Source organism: Conger conger, chromosome 8 (genome assembly GCF_963514075.1).
Source record: "Conger conger chromosome 8, fConCon1.1, whole genome shotgun sequence".
NCBI lineage: Eukaryota > Metazoa > Chordata > Actinopteri > Anguilliformes > Congridae > Conger > Conger conger.
In genome coordinates, this window is record NC_083767.1 from 62,697,953 (window position 1) to 62,714,308 (window position 16,356).

The 16,356-nt window shown below is 40.9% G+C and overlaps 1 protein-coding gene across 1 annotated transcript in view; it reads left to right on the forward strand.

The window, feature by feature from the left end:
* LOC133135054 (up-regulator of cell proliferation-like) overlaps positions 1 to 16,356 on the forward strand; it is a 135,253-nt gene that overhangs the window by 52,885 nt on the left and 66,012 nt on the right. The gene's annotated exons all lie outside the window — the stretch shown is intronic.

Here is a 16,356-nt window from a genome sequence, read left to right on the forward strand (position 1 = left end):
ATCTATCTATCTATCTATCTATCTATCTATCTATCTATCTATCTATCTATCTATCTAAAGCCTTGAATGTCTGGCGTTGAAAAAATCGAAGACAATCTGATTCTGAAGGATTCAGCGTACCTGGATCTGTAGTGTTTTTTAGCTGTGCAAGTGTATAAAAGTGTTGTCTTCAGATATTTTCCTTTTATAGTTACAAGGAAATTAATAAAACATTGCATACATATCCTGGCCTTTTTTCTTGTAAAATGGAATTGTTGAAAGGAGGAAATGATCTCCTTATGGATAATGACCATGCACAACCAGGTATATACAAGAAGGAAGAGGGTTTATTTTTCTGCAGAAAGAGTCCAGTACGTACACACACAAGGTGGACAAGCATGAACTGAAGAGATGGAGGAAGCCCCTGCCATTTTATAATCTAAATTGTGTTTTACAAAATACAAACCCAATTCTGCCTCTGATTGATGCATGGCTTATACTTAATCATAGTATAAAAATATAACAGGGTAAATGATTGGTTATGCCTTATTATATAGCATACGTACTGAATGAGCACACAGTGACCCCTAGCCCTCAACATCACAGAAACATCACAAATCAGAAACTATTATTTGGCCTGCCAGTGTCATATGTTTTCAGGATTCAAGACGGGTTGTAAACTGTTAGCGTAGTATGTGGAGCTTCCTCCATGAATATTATGTGATCCTGCTGTTTTATTGCCCTGCATTATGTAGAAGAACTTTTCAGGTCATGCTGTATGCCTCCTGTCCTGCAGGTGTCGCTGGATCACAATACCACTTCCCTTGTAGACTCCTCCCCTTTTTACTCCCATGTCTGTCTGGGAGACTTCCTGTTCTAGGAGTATTACCATCATCTTGCTACAGAGGTGGTTTGCTTCCGTATACATGAATAAAGTAGAGACCAACAACATTCATTCTAAGTGTGATCTTTGTTAAATATACACAATGCAGAGAAAGGGAACTCATTAAAGTACTGCAAATCTGGTATACGATGTCCTGTGTGCAATGTATTCCTCTAAAAGAACCTTTCTCACATATGATTATAGTAAGATATACTTTATGATAATCAATCAAAAGAATAGAGTTATACAGATTACAGGATATATATCATCTTTCAGTTTGCTGATCACATGCAAGTTACATATACCCCTTTAGCTCTTTCTAATTTACCTTTCCACCATGATGTTAAAATTCAAGGTACACCCCTCAAATACCCATCCTCTTTGGCCTTAGCCTTATCCTATAGCTCCCCCTTCTGGACGTTTAAAAGAAACTATTCCTAGAATATTATATTTATCTAAACTATAAAAACTTCTCTACATTTTTCTACCTTATATAGTACCTTAATGAGAAAAAAAAGACATAAAAATAAAAGGAAACTTATAAAGTTGAACTTCTATGTGCTACTTGTCCTACTTATATAAGTAATTTAGATTATAATTACCACTCAAGCTTGATTATAGTTGTTCTGCGTTGCTCTTTCTTCAACAGCTCATAGATATCTTGTGAAGCAAAATTCTAAGATGCTATCCTAAGGTCTAAAAGCTTATTCCTTATATATCCTTTATTCGTATTAGAGTGTACCTTTTTTGATAAGAAATGTCCCCGGTATACCGAGTGGGAAGACATTTATCTCTTATGCAACTTTTTTAATGAACATATTCATCACTATTGTTTGTCTCACTGTCATTTTCTCATACCTCAAAGGAAATTTCCCCAATACTTTATCTCATGTGCCCCTCCGGTTGGGAATTTCCACCATCTCAATATACGAGTGGAAAAACACTAGCTTTTTTGTATTTTTTTAAGAAATCTATTCATCACTGGTGTCTGTTTCAATTTCATAGTCTCTCCTTGACTTCCTCCACACCTTGACCTCATGCAAGCCAGAACTTAGTGCCTGCCACCATCTCAATACACTCTTCAGGTGCCCCTTTTTGTGGCGCTTTAAGGGATCTGCAAAAGAAATCCAGCTAATAGCTGAGTGTAATTCATCATTTAACTCCTCCACTGTTAGTCCTTTGAATCTATCCGATAAATTATTTGTGCTATAATCAGGAAGGCCCTTGAAGCCTCTTAATCTTCTTTCGGTATTGACATCCCTTCCGTTTTCCTTATCTCTCCTACATTTTTCCATCTCCTCATACTCTTTGATCTCCCAATTATCTTCATTGTTTTCCTCATCCTGTTGCTTTAACCAGGCATTGTGCTCCTCCCCTGTAGGAGCAAGCCCACACGTGTCAACTAAGTATGTTATCACATCTACCGTTTCCTTGAACGCCAAACTCCCTGGGTCACCAATTACCCGTTCAGCATGTTGAGCATCTTCCACGGTCATGCTAGAACATATTCTACGCATGGCCTCAGTCGGGCCTTTAGCCTTGCTCTCTAAAACCCTAAATCTAAGTCCTCTGACTTCAGACTCCTCAGTGTCCATATACGGTTGTACATGTATCTTGAATCACATATTTTTCCTCTTACGGGCGTTCTTGCTACCACCTCGATGGCGTGTGTGAGGGGTTAACCATGCATTCCTTCCTAACCCATCCCCCGTCAATCTCTCATCAGGGGGGCCTAGGGCCGGGTCCTCGACAGTACCACGACAATTACAAATAATGAAGTGATAAAAATCTAAACTGCTGTTCTCGCTAGCGTAGAGTCTTCTTATTACGTGAGTTTTTATTATCTTAAAAAGATGAATGCAACGATAATTTAGGAAGTCAACGACTCAACCAAGTTGGGGCAGGGCGGATGGGGTTGAATAAATATCCTGGACTTTTGAAAGTTTTTCCATAAATGGAAGCTTGTATTCAAGGAGAAATGATGAATTTGCTGTAACTTTTCTCCAATAGAGCCCTGTGCCCCTGGGAGGGTGGAAGCCACTGATGTGAAGAGCAGCTCAGTGAGCCTGTGCTGGGAACGACCGGTCAGCATGGAGGGAGTTTCTTATGAGATCCACATCAAGTACAGCTGTGAGGGAGAAGACCCCAGATTACAGACATGTGCCCCCAACACCACCACAGCTGTCTTTTCTGATCTGAGACCTGGGGTGGAATATATTTTCAACATCACTGCAGTTCTTCCAAATGGCAGCTGCAGCAAGACCAGTTCAGTAAGCGTATATACAGGTGAGTAGAGCCCAAACCTTTGCATACTGCTATAATGATCCGTACACAATACCTGACATTTTTGGATCATTATCATTGACCAGGTTGTTATAGTAGAAGAACCCTGAGTTCTCTGATGACCTACCTGGTGGGGGTCAGGGTCTAGTGCTGTAGCAGCAGTGCTTTTTGTGCCCATGAGAATCTTAATGAGAATATATTTTCAGGGACCCCTTAGTTTGTTACCGCTTATTAAAATGCCAGCGCTCCCTCCATGAATATTATGTGTCCTCATTGTGGAAGCAGTTAGAAATATGGCTGATTCCAGAAAAGTCCAACCCGAAGGAGCTTAATAACAATGGGCCTGTGGCCCTCACATTAGTATTATGTGATCCTTTAAATACTGACTTGTGAAACGGAAAGGTCCGCTTGTGGACAATAAAGCCTTGAATGTCTGGCGTTGAAAAAATCCAAGACAATCTGATTCTGAAGGATTCAGCCTACGTGTTCTGTAGTGTTTTTTAGCTGTGCAAGTGTACATAAGTGTTGTCTTCAGATTTTTTCCTTTTATAGTTACAAGGAAATTAATAAAACATTGCATATATATCCTGGCCTTTTTTCTTGTAAAATTGAATTGTTTAACAAAGGAAATGATCTCCTTATGGATAATAACCACGCACAACCAGGTATATACAAGAAGGAAGAAGGTTTATTTTTCTGCAGAAAGAGTCCAGTACCAACACACACAAGGTGGACAAGCATGAACTGAAGAGATGGAGGACTGCCCCTGCCATTTTATAATCTAAATTGTGTTTTACAAAATACAAACCTAATCCTGCCTCTGATTGGTGCATGGCTTCTACTTAAGCATAGTATAAAAATATAACAGGTTAAATGATTGGTTATGCCTTATTATATAGCATGCGTATGTAATGAGCACACAGTGACCCCTAGCCCTCAACATTACAGCAACATCACAAATCAGAAACCATTATTTGGCCTGCCAGTGTCATATGTTTTTCAGGATTCAAGATGAAGTGTCTTCTCAGACACTCTAGTGATAAGATGAGCCGTATCTCCTGAAGCCTGGGATGAAAGTCGGTCAAAGACCACAGGCCTGTATGTTTGACAGAGGGAGAGAAAGAGGGAGAGAGGATGAGAAAGACAAACACACACACAAACAGGCACCCACACTTACAGGCTATATTTCGACTCCTTGTTGGCATTGGGAGACAGAGCAAAAGAGATAGATTGGGAGGGCCTTGAATTCCTGGCCTGGAAAGACTGGGATCACTATGGATGTGAGAACTTTGAGAATTTAGAGTGTTTATGTAAGTTTGAATTGGTCTGATAATACAATGAGAATAAAAACAAAATACTCGAATCAGAATGTTTGCAGACTAAGAGAAATGATGGCTCAGATTGAAACCTCCGTCTCTGTTCTCTCCAGTAGAGCCCTGTGCCCCTGGGAGGGTGGAAGCCACTGATGTGAAGAGCAGCTCAGTGAGCCTGTGCTGGGAACGACCGGTCAGCATGGAGGGAGTTTCTTATGAGATCCACATCAAGTACAGCTGTGAGGAAGAAGAGCCCAGATTAAAGACATGTGCCCCCAACACCACCACAGCTGTCTTTTCTGATCTGAGACCTGGGGTGGAATATATTTTCAACCTCACTGCAGTTCTTCCAAATGGCAGCTGCAGCAAGACCAGTTCAGTAAGCGTATATACAGGTGAGTAGAGCCCAAACCTTTGCATACTGCTATAATGATCCGTACACAATACCTGACATTTTTGGAATGATCTCCTTATGGATAATAACCACGCACAACCAGGTACATACAAGATGGAAGAGGGTTCATTTTTCTGCAGAAAGAGTCCAGTACCAACACACACAAGGTGGACAAGCATGAACTGAAGAGATGGAGGACTGCCCCTGCCATTTTATAATCTAAATTGTGTTTTACAAAATACGAACCTAATCCTGCCTCTGATTGGTGCATGGCTTATACTTAAGCATAGTATAAAAATATAACAGGGTAAATGATTGGTTATGCCTTATTATATAGCATGCGTATGTAATGAGCACACAGTGACCCCTAGCCGTCAACATCACAGAAACGTAATGAATCAGAAACCATTATTTGGCCTGCCAGTGTCATATGTTTTCAGGATTCAAGACGGGTTGTAAACTGTTAGCGTAGTATGTGGAGCTTCCTCCATGAATATTATGTGATCCTGCTGTTTTATTGCCCTGCATTATGTAGAAGAACTTTTCAGGTCATGCTGTATGCCTCCTGTCCTGCAGGTGTCGCTGGATCACAATACCACTTCCCTTGTAGACTCCTCCCCTTTTTACTCCGATGTCTGTCTGGGAGACTTCCTGTTCTAGGAGTATTACCATCATCTTGCTACAGAGGTGGTTTGCTTCCGTATACATGAATGAAGTAGAGACCAACAGCATTCATTCTAAGTGTGATCTTTGTTAAATATACACTATGCAGAGAAAGGGAACTCATTAACGTACTGCAAATCTGGTATACGATGTCCTGTGTGCAATGTATTCCTCTAAAAGAACCTTCATCACATATGATTATAGTAAGATATACTTCATTATAATCAATCAAAAGAATATAGTTATACAGATTACAGGATATATATCATCTTTCAGTTTGCTGATCACATGCAAGTTACATATACCCCTTTAGCTCTTTCTAATTTACCTTTCCACCATGATGTTAAAATTCAAGGTACACCCCTCAAATACCCATCCTCTTTGGCCTTAGCCTTATCCTATAGCTCCCCCTTCTGGACGTTTAAAAGAAACTATTCCTAGAATATTATATTTATCTAAACTATAAAAACTTCTCTACATTTTTCTACATTATATAGTACCTTAATGAGAAATAAAAGACATAAAAATAAAAGGAAACTCATAAAGTTGAACTTCTATGTGCTACTTTTCCTACTTATATAAGTAATTTAGATTATAATTACCACTCAAGCTTGATTATAGTTGTTCTGTGTTGCTCATAGATATCTTGTGAAGCAAAATTCTAAGATGCTATCCTAAGGTCTAAAAGCTTATTCCTTATATATCCTTTATTCGTATAAGAGTGTACCTTTTTTTGATAAGAAATGTCCCCAGTATACCGAGTGGGAAGACATTTATCTCTTATGCAACTTTTTTAATGAACATATTCATCACTATTGTTTGTCTCACTGTCATTTTCTCATACCTCAAAGGAAATTTCCCCAATACTTTATCTCATGTGCCCCCCCGGTTGGGAATTTCCACCATCTCAATATACGAGTGGAAAAACACTAGCTTTTTTGTATTTTTTTAAGGAATCTATTCATCACTGGTGTCTGTTTCAATTTCATAGTCTCTCCTTGACTTCCTCCACACCTTGACCTCATGCAAGCCAGAAGTTAGTGCCTGCCACCATCTCAATACACTCTTCAGGTGCCCCTTTTTGTGGCGCTTTAAGGGATCTACAAAAGAAATCCAGCTAATAGCTGAGTGTAATTCATCATTTAACTCCTCCACTGTTAGTCCTTTGAATCTATCCGATAAATTATTTGTGCTATAATCAGGAAGGCCCTTGAAGCCTCTTAATCTTCTTTCGGTATTGACATCCCTTCCGTTTTCCTTATCTCTCCTACATTTTTCCATCTCCTCATACTCTTTGATCTCCCAATTATCTTCATTGTTTTCCTCATCCTGTTGCTTTAACCAGGCATTGTGCTCCTCCCCTGTAGGAGCAAGCCCACATGTGTCAACTAAGTATGTTATCACACCTACCGTTTCCTTGAACGCCAAACTCCCTGGGTCACCAATTACCCGTTCAGCATGTTGAGCATCTTCCACAGTCATGCTAGAACATATTCTACGCATGGCCTCAGTCGGGCCTTTAGCCTTGCTCTCAAAAACCCTAAATCTAAGTCCTCTGACTTCAGACTCCTCAGTGTCCATATACGGTTGTACATTTATCTTGAATCACATATCTTTCCTCTTACGGGCGTTCTTGCTACCACCTCGATGGCGTGTGCGAGGGGTTAACCATGCATTCCTTCCTAACCCATCCCCCGTCAATCTCTCATCAGGGGGGCCTAGGGCCGGGTCCTCGACAGTACCACGACAATTACAAATAATGAAGTGATAAAAATCTAGCTAGCGTAGAGTCTTCTTATTACGTGAGTTTTTATTATCTTAAAAAAAATGAATGCAACGATAATTTAGGAAGTCAACGACTCAACCAAGTTGGGGCAGGGTGGATGGGGTTGAATAAATTTCCTGGACTTTTGAAAGTTTTTCCATAAATGGAAGCTTGTATTCAAGGAGAAATGATGAATTTGCTGTAACTTTTCTCCAATAGAGCCCTGTGCCCCTGGGAGGGTGGAAGCCACTGATGTGAAGAGCAGCTCAGTGAGCCTGTGCTGGGAACGACCGGTCAGCATGGAGGGAGTTTCTTATGAGATCCACATCAAGTACAGCTGTGAGGGAGAAGAGCCCAGATTACAGAAATGTGCCCCCAACACCAGCACAGCTGTCCTTTCTGATCTGAGACCTGGGGTGGAATATATTTTCAACATCACTGCAGTCCTTCCAAATGGCAGCTGCAGCAAGACCAGTTCAGTAAGCGTATATACAGGTGAGTAGAGCCCAAACTTTTGCATACTGCTATGATGATCTGTACACAATGCCTGACAATTTCCTGACATTTCTGACCACTATAATTGCCCAGGTTGTTATAGCAGAAGAACCCTGAGTTCTCTGATGACCTACCTGGTGGGGGTCAGGGTCTAGTGCTGTAGCAGCTGTGCTTTTTGTGCCCACGAGAATCTTAATGAGAGTATATTTTCAGGGACCCCTTAGTCTGTTACCGCTCATTAAAATGTCAGCACTCCCTCCATGAATATTATGTGTTCTCATTGTGGAAGCAGTTTGAAATGTGGCTGATTCCAGAAAAGTCCAACCTGAAGGAACTTAATAACAATGGGCCTGTGGCCCTCACATTAGTAATTGTGATAAGTAAGTAATATGTGATCCTTTAAATACTGACTTGTAAAAAGGAAAAATCCACTTATGGACAATAATGTATTGAATGTCTGGCATCACAACAAATCTAAGAGAATATGATTCTCAATGATTCAGTCTACCTGGATCTGTCGTCTTTTTTAGTTGTGCAAGTGTATATAAGTGTTGTCTTCAGATTTCTTCCTTTTATAGTTCCAAGTAAATGAATAAAACATTGGACATATATCCTGGACTTTTTCTTGCAAAATGGAATTGTTTAACAAAGGAAATGATCTCCTTATGTATAATGATCAGGCACAACCAGGTATATACAAAAAGGAAGAGGGTTTATTTTTCTGCAGAAAGAGTCCAGTACCTACACACGCAAGGTGGACAAGCATGAACTGAAGAGATTGAGGCAGTCTCTGCCATTTTTTGATCTCAATGGTGTTTTACTAATACAAGCATAATTCTACCTGTGATTGGTGCATGGCTAATACGTAAGCATAGAAGCAAAATATATCAGGGTAAATGATTGGTTATGCCTTATCATATAGCATGCATACTGGATGAGCACACAGTGACCCCTAGCCGTCAACATCACAGAGACATAATGAATCAGAAACCATTATTTGGCCTGCCAGAGCCTCATTTTTTTCAGGACTCAAGATGAAGTGTCTTCTCAGACACTCTAGTGATAAGATGAGCCGTATCTCCTGAATGCTGGGATGAAAGTCGGTCAAAGACCACAGGCCTGTATGTTTGACAGAGGGAGAGAAAGAGGGAGAGAGGACGAGAAAGACAAACACACACACAAACCGGCCCCCACACTTACAGGCTATATTTCGACTCCTTGTCGGCATTGGGAGATGGAGCAAGAGAGATAGATTGGGAGGGCCTGGAATTCCTGGCCTGGAAAGCCTGGGATCACTATGAATGTGAGAACTTTGAGAATTTAGAGTGTTTATGTAAGTTTGAATTGGTCTGATAATACAATGAGTATAAAAACAAAATACTCAAATCAGAATGTTTGCAGACTAAGAGAAATGATGGCTCAGATTGAAACCTCCGTCTCTGTTCTCTCCAGTAGAGCCCTGTGCCCCTGGGAGGGTGGAAGCCACTGATGTGAAGAGCAGCTCAGTGAGCCTGTGCTGGGAACGACCCGTCAGCATGGAGGGAGTTTCTTATGAGATCCACATCAAGTACAGCTGTGAGGGAGAAGAGCCCAGATTACAGACATGTGCCCCCAACACCACCACAGCTGTCTTTTCTGATCTGAGACCTGGGGTGGAATATATTTTCAACATCACTGCAGTTCTTCCAAATGGCAGCTGCAGCAAGACCAGTTCAGTAAGCGTACATACAGGTGAGTTGAGCCCAAACCTTTGCATACTGCTATAATGATCCGTACACAATACCTGACATTTTTGGATCATTATCATTGACCAGGTTGTTATAGTAGAAGAACCCTGAGTTCTCTGATGACCTACCTGGTGGGGGTGAGGGTCTAGTGCTGTAGCAGCAGTGCTTTTTGTGCCCATGAGAATCTTAATGAGAGTATATTTTCAGGGACCCCTTAGTCTGTTACCGCTTATTAAAATGTCAGCGCTCTCTCCATGAATATTATGTGTCCTCATTGTGGAAGCAGTTTGAAATATGGCTGATTCCAGAAAAGTCCAACCCGAAGGAGCTTAATAACAATGGGCCTGTGGCCCTCACATTAGTAATAGTGATAAGTAAGTAATATGTGATCCTTTAAATACTGACTTGTAAAAAGGAAAGGTCCACTTGTGGACAATAATATCTTGAATGTCTGGCGTCAAAAAAATCTTAAGAAAATATGATTCTCAATGATTCAGTCTACCTGGATCTGTCGTGTTTTTTAGATGTGCAAGTGTATATAAGTGTTGTTTTCAGATTTCTTCCTTTTATAGTTCCAAGTAAATGAATGAAACATTGCATATATATCCTGGACTTTTTCTTGCAAAATGGAATTGTTTAACAGAGGAAATTATCTCCTTATGTATAATGACCAGCCACAAACTGGTATATATGAGAAGGAAGAGGGTTTATTTTTCAGCAGAAAGAGTCCAGTACCTACACACACAAGGTTGACAAGCATGAACTTAAGAGATGTAGGCAGTCTCTGCCTTTTTTAATCTAAATGGTGTTTTAATAATACAAACTTAATTCTACCTGTGATTGGTGCATGGCTAATACGTAAGCATAGAAGCAAAATATATTTGGGTAAATGATTGGTTATGCCTTATCATATAGCATGCATACTGGATGAGCACACAGTGAGCCCTAGCCGTCAACATCACAAAAACATAAGGAATCAGAATCCATTATTTGGCCTGCAAGAGCCTCATGTTTTTCAGGATTCAAGATGAAGTGTCTTCTCAGACACTCTAGTGATAAGATGAGCCGTATCTCCTGAATGCTGGGATGAAAGTCGGTCAAAGACCACAGGCCTGTATGTTTGACAGAGGGAGAGAAAGAGGGAGAGAGGACGAGAAAGACAAACACACACACAAACCGGCCCCCACACTTACAGGCTATATTTCGACTCCTTGTCGGCATTGGGAGATGGAGCAAGAGAGATAGATTGGGAGGGCCTTGAATTCCTGGCCTGGAAAGCCTGGGATCACTATGGATGTGAGAACTTTGAGAATTTAGAGTGTTGATGTAAGTTTGAATTGGTCTGATAATACAATGAGTATAAAAACAAAATACTCGAATCAGAATGTTTGCAGACTAAGAGAAATGATGGCTCAGATTGAAACCTCCGTCTCTGTTCTCTCCAGTAGAGCCCTGTGCCCCTGGGAGGGTGGAAGCCACTGATGTGAAGAGCAGCTCAGTGAGCCTGTGCTGGGAACGACCAGTCAGCATGGAGGGAGTTTCTTATGAGATCCACATCAAGTACAGCTGTGAGGGAGAAGAGCCCAGATTACAGACATGTGCCCCCAACACCACCACAGCTGTCTTTTCTGATCTGAGACCTGGGGTGGAATATATTTTCAACATCACTGCAGTTCTTCCAAATGGCAGCTGCAGCAAGACCAGTTCAGTAAGCGTATATACAGGTGAGTAGAGCCCAAACCTTTGCATACTGCTATAATGATCCGTACACAATACCTGACATTTTTGGATCATTATCATTGACCAGGTTGTTATAGTAGAAGAACCCTGAGTTCTCTGATGACCTACCTGGTGGGGGTCAGGGTCTAGTGCTTTAGCAGCAGTGCTTTTTGTGCCCATGAGAATCTTAATGAGAGTATATTTTCAGGGACCCCTTAGTCTGTTACCGCTTATTAAAATGTCAGTGCGCCCTCCATGAATATTATGTGTCCTCATTGTGGAAGCAGTTTGAAATATGGCTGATTCCAGAAAAGTCCAACCTGAAGGAGCTTAATAACAATGGGCCTGTGGCCCTCACATTAGTAATTGTGATAAGTAAGTAATATGTGATCCTTTAAATACTGACTTGTGAAACGGAAAGGTCCACTTGTGGACAATAAAGCCTTGCATGTCTGGCGTTGAAAAAATCTAAGACAATTTGATTCTGAAGGATTCAGCCTACGTGGATCTGTAGTGTTTTTTAGCTGTGCAAGTGTATATAAGTGTTGTCTTCAGATATTTTCCTTTTATAGTTACAAGGAAATTAATAAAACATTGCATATATATCCTGGCCTTTTTTCTTGTAAAATGGAATTGTTTAACAAAGGAAATGATCTCCTTATGGATAATAACCATGCACAACCAGGTACATACAAGATGGAAGAGGGTTTATTTTTCTGCAGAAAGAGTCCAGTACCAACACACACAAGGTGGACAAGCATGAACTGAAGAGATGGAGGACTGCCCCTGCCATTTTATAATCTAAATTGTGTTTTACAAAATACAAACCTAATCCTGCCTCTGATTGGTGCATGGCTTATACTTAAGCATAGTATAAAAATATAACAGGGTAAATGATTGGTTATGCCTTATTATATAGCATGCATATGTAATGAGCACACAGTGACCCCTAGCCCTCAACATCACAGAAACATCACAAATCAGAAACCATTATTTGGCCTGCCAGTGTCATATGTTTTTCAGGATTCAAGACGGGTTGTAAACTGTTTCCAGAAAAGCATGCGGAGCTTCCTCCATGAATATTATGTGATCCTGCTGTTTTATTGCCCTGCATTATGGAGAAGAACTTTTCATGTCATGCTGTATGCCTCCTGTCCTGCAGGTGTCGCTGGATCACAATACCACTTCCCTTGTAGACTCCTCCCCTTTTTACTCCTTTGTCTGTCTGGGAGACTTCCTGTTCTAGGAGTATTACCATCGTCTTGTTACAGAGGTGGTTTGCTTCCATATACGTGAATCAAATAGACACCAGCAGCATTCATTCTAAGTGTGATCTTTCTTAAATATATACAATGCAGAGAAAGGGAACTAATTAAAGTTCACGACAATTACAAATAATGAAGTGATAAAATTCTAAACTGCTGTTCTTGCAAGTGTAGAGTCTTCTTATTACGTGAGTTTTTATTATCTTAAAAATATGAACGCAACAATAATTTAGGAAGTCAATGACTCAACCAAGTTGGAGCAGGGTGGATGGGGTTGAATAAATATCCTGGACTTTTGAAAGTTTTTCCATAAAGGGAAGCTTGTAGTCAAGAAGAAATCCTGAATTGGCTCTCCCTTTTCTCCAATAGAGCCCTGTGCCCCTGGGAGGGTGGAAGCCACTGATGTGAAGAGCAGCTCAGTGAGCCTGTGCTGGGAACGACCGGTCAGCATGGAGGGAGTTTCTTATGAGATCCACATCAAGTACAGCTGTGAGGGAGAAGAGCCCAGATTACAGACATTTGCCCCCAACACCAGCACAGCTGTCTTTTCTGATCTGAGACCTGGGGTGGAATATATTTTCAACATCACTGCAGTTCTTCCAAATGGCAGCTGCAGCAAGACCAGTTCAGTAAGCGTATATACAGGTGAGTAGAGCCCAAACTTTTGCATACTGCTGTAATGATCCGTACACAATACCTGACACTTTTGGATCACTATAATTGCCCAGGTTGTCATAGTAGAAGAACCCTGAGTTCTCTGATGACCTACCTGGTGGGGGTCAGGGTCTAGTGCTGTAGCAGCAGTGCTTTTTGTGCCCATGAGAATCTTAATGAGAATATATTTTCAGGGACCCCTTAGTCTGTTACCGCTCATTAAAATGTCAGCACTCCCTTCGTGAATATTTTGTGTCCTCATTGTGGAAGCAGTTTGAAATATGGCTGATTCCAGAAAAGTCCAACCTGAAGGAGCTTAATAACAATGGGCCTGTGGCCCTCACATTAGTCATTGTGATATGTAAGTAATATGTGATATTAAATACTGACTTGTAAAACAAGTGTTGTCTTTAGAATTTGTCCTCTTATACATTTACAAGTAAATGTTTAAAACATTGCATACATATCCCGGACTTTTACTTGCAAAATGGAATTGTTGAAGAGAGGAAATGATCTCCTTATGAATAATGACCAGGCACAACCAGGTATATACAAGAAGGAAGAGGGTTTATTTTTCTGCAGAAGGAGTCCAGTACCTACACACACAAGGTGGACAAGCATGAACTGAAGAGATGGAGGAAGCCCCTGCCATTTTATAATCTAAATTGTGTTTTAATGATACAAATATTATTCTACGTGTGATTGGTGCACGGCTAATATGTAAGCATTGAAGCAAAATATATTTGGTTAAATGATTGGTTATGCCTTATCATATAGCATGCATACTGGATGAGCACACAGTGAGCCCTAGCCGGCCATATAACAGAAACGTAAGGAATCAGAAACCATTATTTGGCCTGCCAGAGCTTCATGTTTTTCAGGATTCAAGATGAAGTGTCTTCTCAAACACTCTAGTGATAAGATGAGCCGTATCTCCTGAATGCTGGGATGAAAGTTGGTCAAACACCACAGGCCTGTATGTTTGACAGAGGGAGAGAAAGAGGGAGAGAGGACGAGAAAGACAAACACACACACAAACAGGCACCCACACTTACAGGCTATATTTCGACTCCTTGTTGGCATTGGGAGACGGAGCAAGAGAGATAGATTGGGAGGGCCTTGAATTCCTGGCCTGGAAAGCCTGGGATCACTATGGATGTGAGAACTTTGAGAATTTAGAGTGTTTATGTAAGCTTGAATTAGTCTGATTATACAATGAGTATAAAAAACAAAATACTCGAATCAGAATGTTTGCAGACTAAGAGAAATGATGGCTCAGATTGAAACCTCCGTCTCTGTTCTCTCCAATAGAGCCCTGTGCCCCTGGGAGGGTGGAAGCCACTGATGTGAAGAGCAGCTCAGTGAGCCTGTGCTGGGAACGACCAGTCAGCATGGAGGGAGTTTCTTATGAGATCCACATCAAGTACAGCTGTGAGGGAGAAGAGCCCAGATTACAGAAATGTGCCCCCAACACCAGCACAGCTGTCCTTTCTGATCTGAGACCTGGGGTGGAATATATTTTTCACATCACTGCAGTTCTTCCAAATGGCAGCTGCAGCAAGACCAGTTCAGTAAGCATATATACAGGTGAGTAGAGCCCAAACTTTTGCATACTGCTATAATGATCTGTACACAATACCTGACATTTTCTGACCACTATAATTGCCCAGGTTGTCATAGTAGAAGAACCTCGAGTTCTCTGATGACCTACCTGGTGGGGGTCAGGGTCTAGTGCTGTAGCAGCAGTGCTTTTTGTGCCCATGAGAATCTTAATGAGAGTATATTTTCACGGACCCCATAGTCTGTTACCACTTATTAAAATGTCAGCGCAAAATGTCACCCTCCATGAATATTATGTTTCTTCATTGTGGAAGTTTGAAATAAGAAATGTCCAATCTGAAGGAGCTTACAGTTTTTTACAATCACTTGGACACTAATTTCAGTAGTTTGAGGTCATTTTCAAAACTGTAGACACAAACCAAATCACTTGTTCACAATGACACAACTTAACATTCAAAGTGTTAGCATTTCGAAATGAAATACATACTTTACATTTGAAAATACTGTCTGGTCATCCATTTCAATGCATTTAACTACCAATGTATCCAACTACTCCAAATGATAAGTTACATTTCTGGCCTTTGACAGATACTCTTATCCAGAGCAACGTACAGTTGATTAGACTAAGCAGGAGACAATCCCCCCTGGAGTAATGCAGGGTTAAGGGGCCTGTGCAGATCTTATTGTGACTAGACCGGGAATCGAACCGCCGACCTTGCGGGTCCCAGTTTAGATCATGAATGTTTTAGGATAGATAAATCAATTGATAAATCAAATCAATTTTACCACATTATCATTGAATGTAATATTTCATCATCCTTTTTCACAGGGGCTTTCAATTGATTGGTTGATTTTACATAGTGCAGGAGTAAGGATGTGTATCCACCTGCAACAACATGGAGCAGATAGATGATCCATGTTAGAATAGAGATCAAGCAGTGAGAGGAGGAGGAAGAGGAGGAGGTCAATGGAATGACAAGTACTCCTTCAGAGAGGTGGCCTTGTTTCTTGTCTTAGAGGTGGGGGAGGTTGTCCTGGTAGAGGACAGTGTCTTTCACTGCAGTTCAGGATTTTTCCCCACTTTGTATCTGTAATTTTGTTGCTATGATTAGTTTTTTTACAATTGCTAAAAATGCACCTTTTCAAAACTCTTCATATAACTCTTCATATATATTTATTATTTATCTCCTACCCCTTGGCAATATTTTCAGGAAATATGGGATTCAGTTTCATTCCTACGCGGATGACACCCAGCTCTATCTGTCCACTGAGCCCACCTCCGCTCTTCCGCCCACTTCCCTCTCCGATTGCTTGCTGGAAATCAAATCCTGGTTCTCAATCAACTTTCTAAAGCTCAACAGTGAAAAAACAGAGGTTCTCCTCGTTGGCACCAAATCCATTTTGGCTAAATCTGACAGTTTCTCCCTCACCATTGACAACTCCACAGTCTCCCTTTCCCCTCAGGTTAAGAGTCTGGGTGTCATCCTTGACAGCACATTATCCTTTGAAAAACACATCAATAATGTTACTCGGTCTGCATACTTCCACTTACGCAATATTAATCGTCTTCGCCCATCACTTACACCTACCAGCACTGCCATTCTTGTCCACGCCCTGGTTACATCCCGTATTGATTATTGCAACTCCATCCTCTTT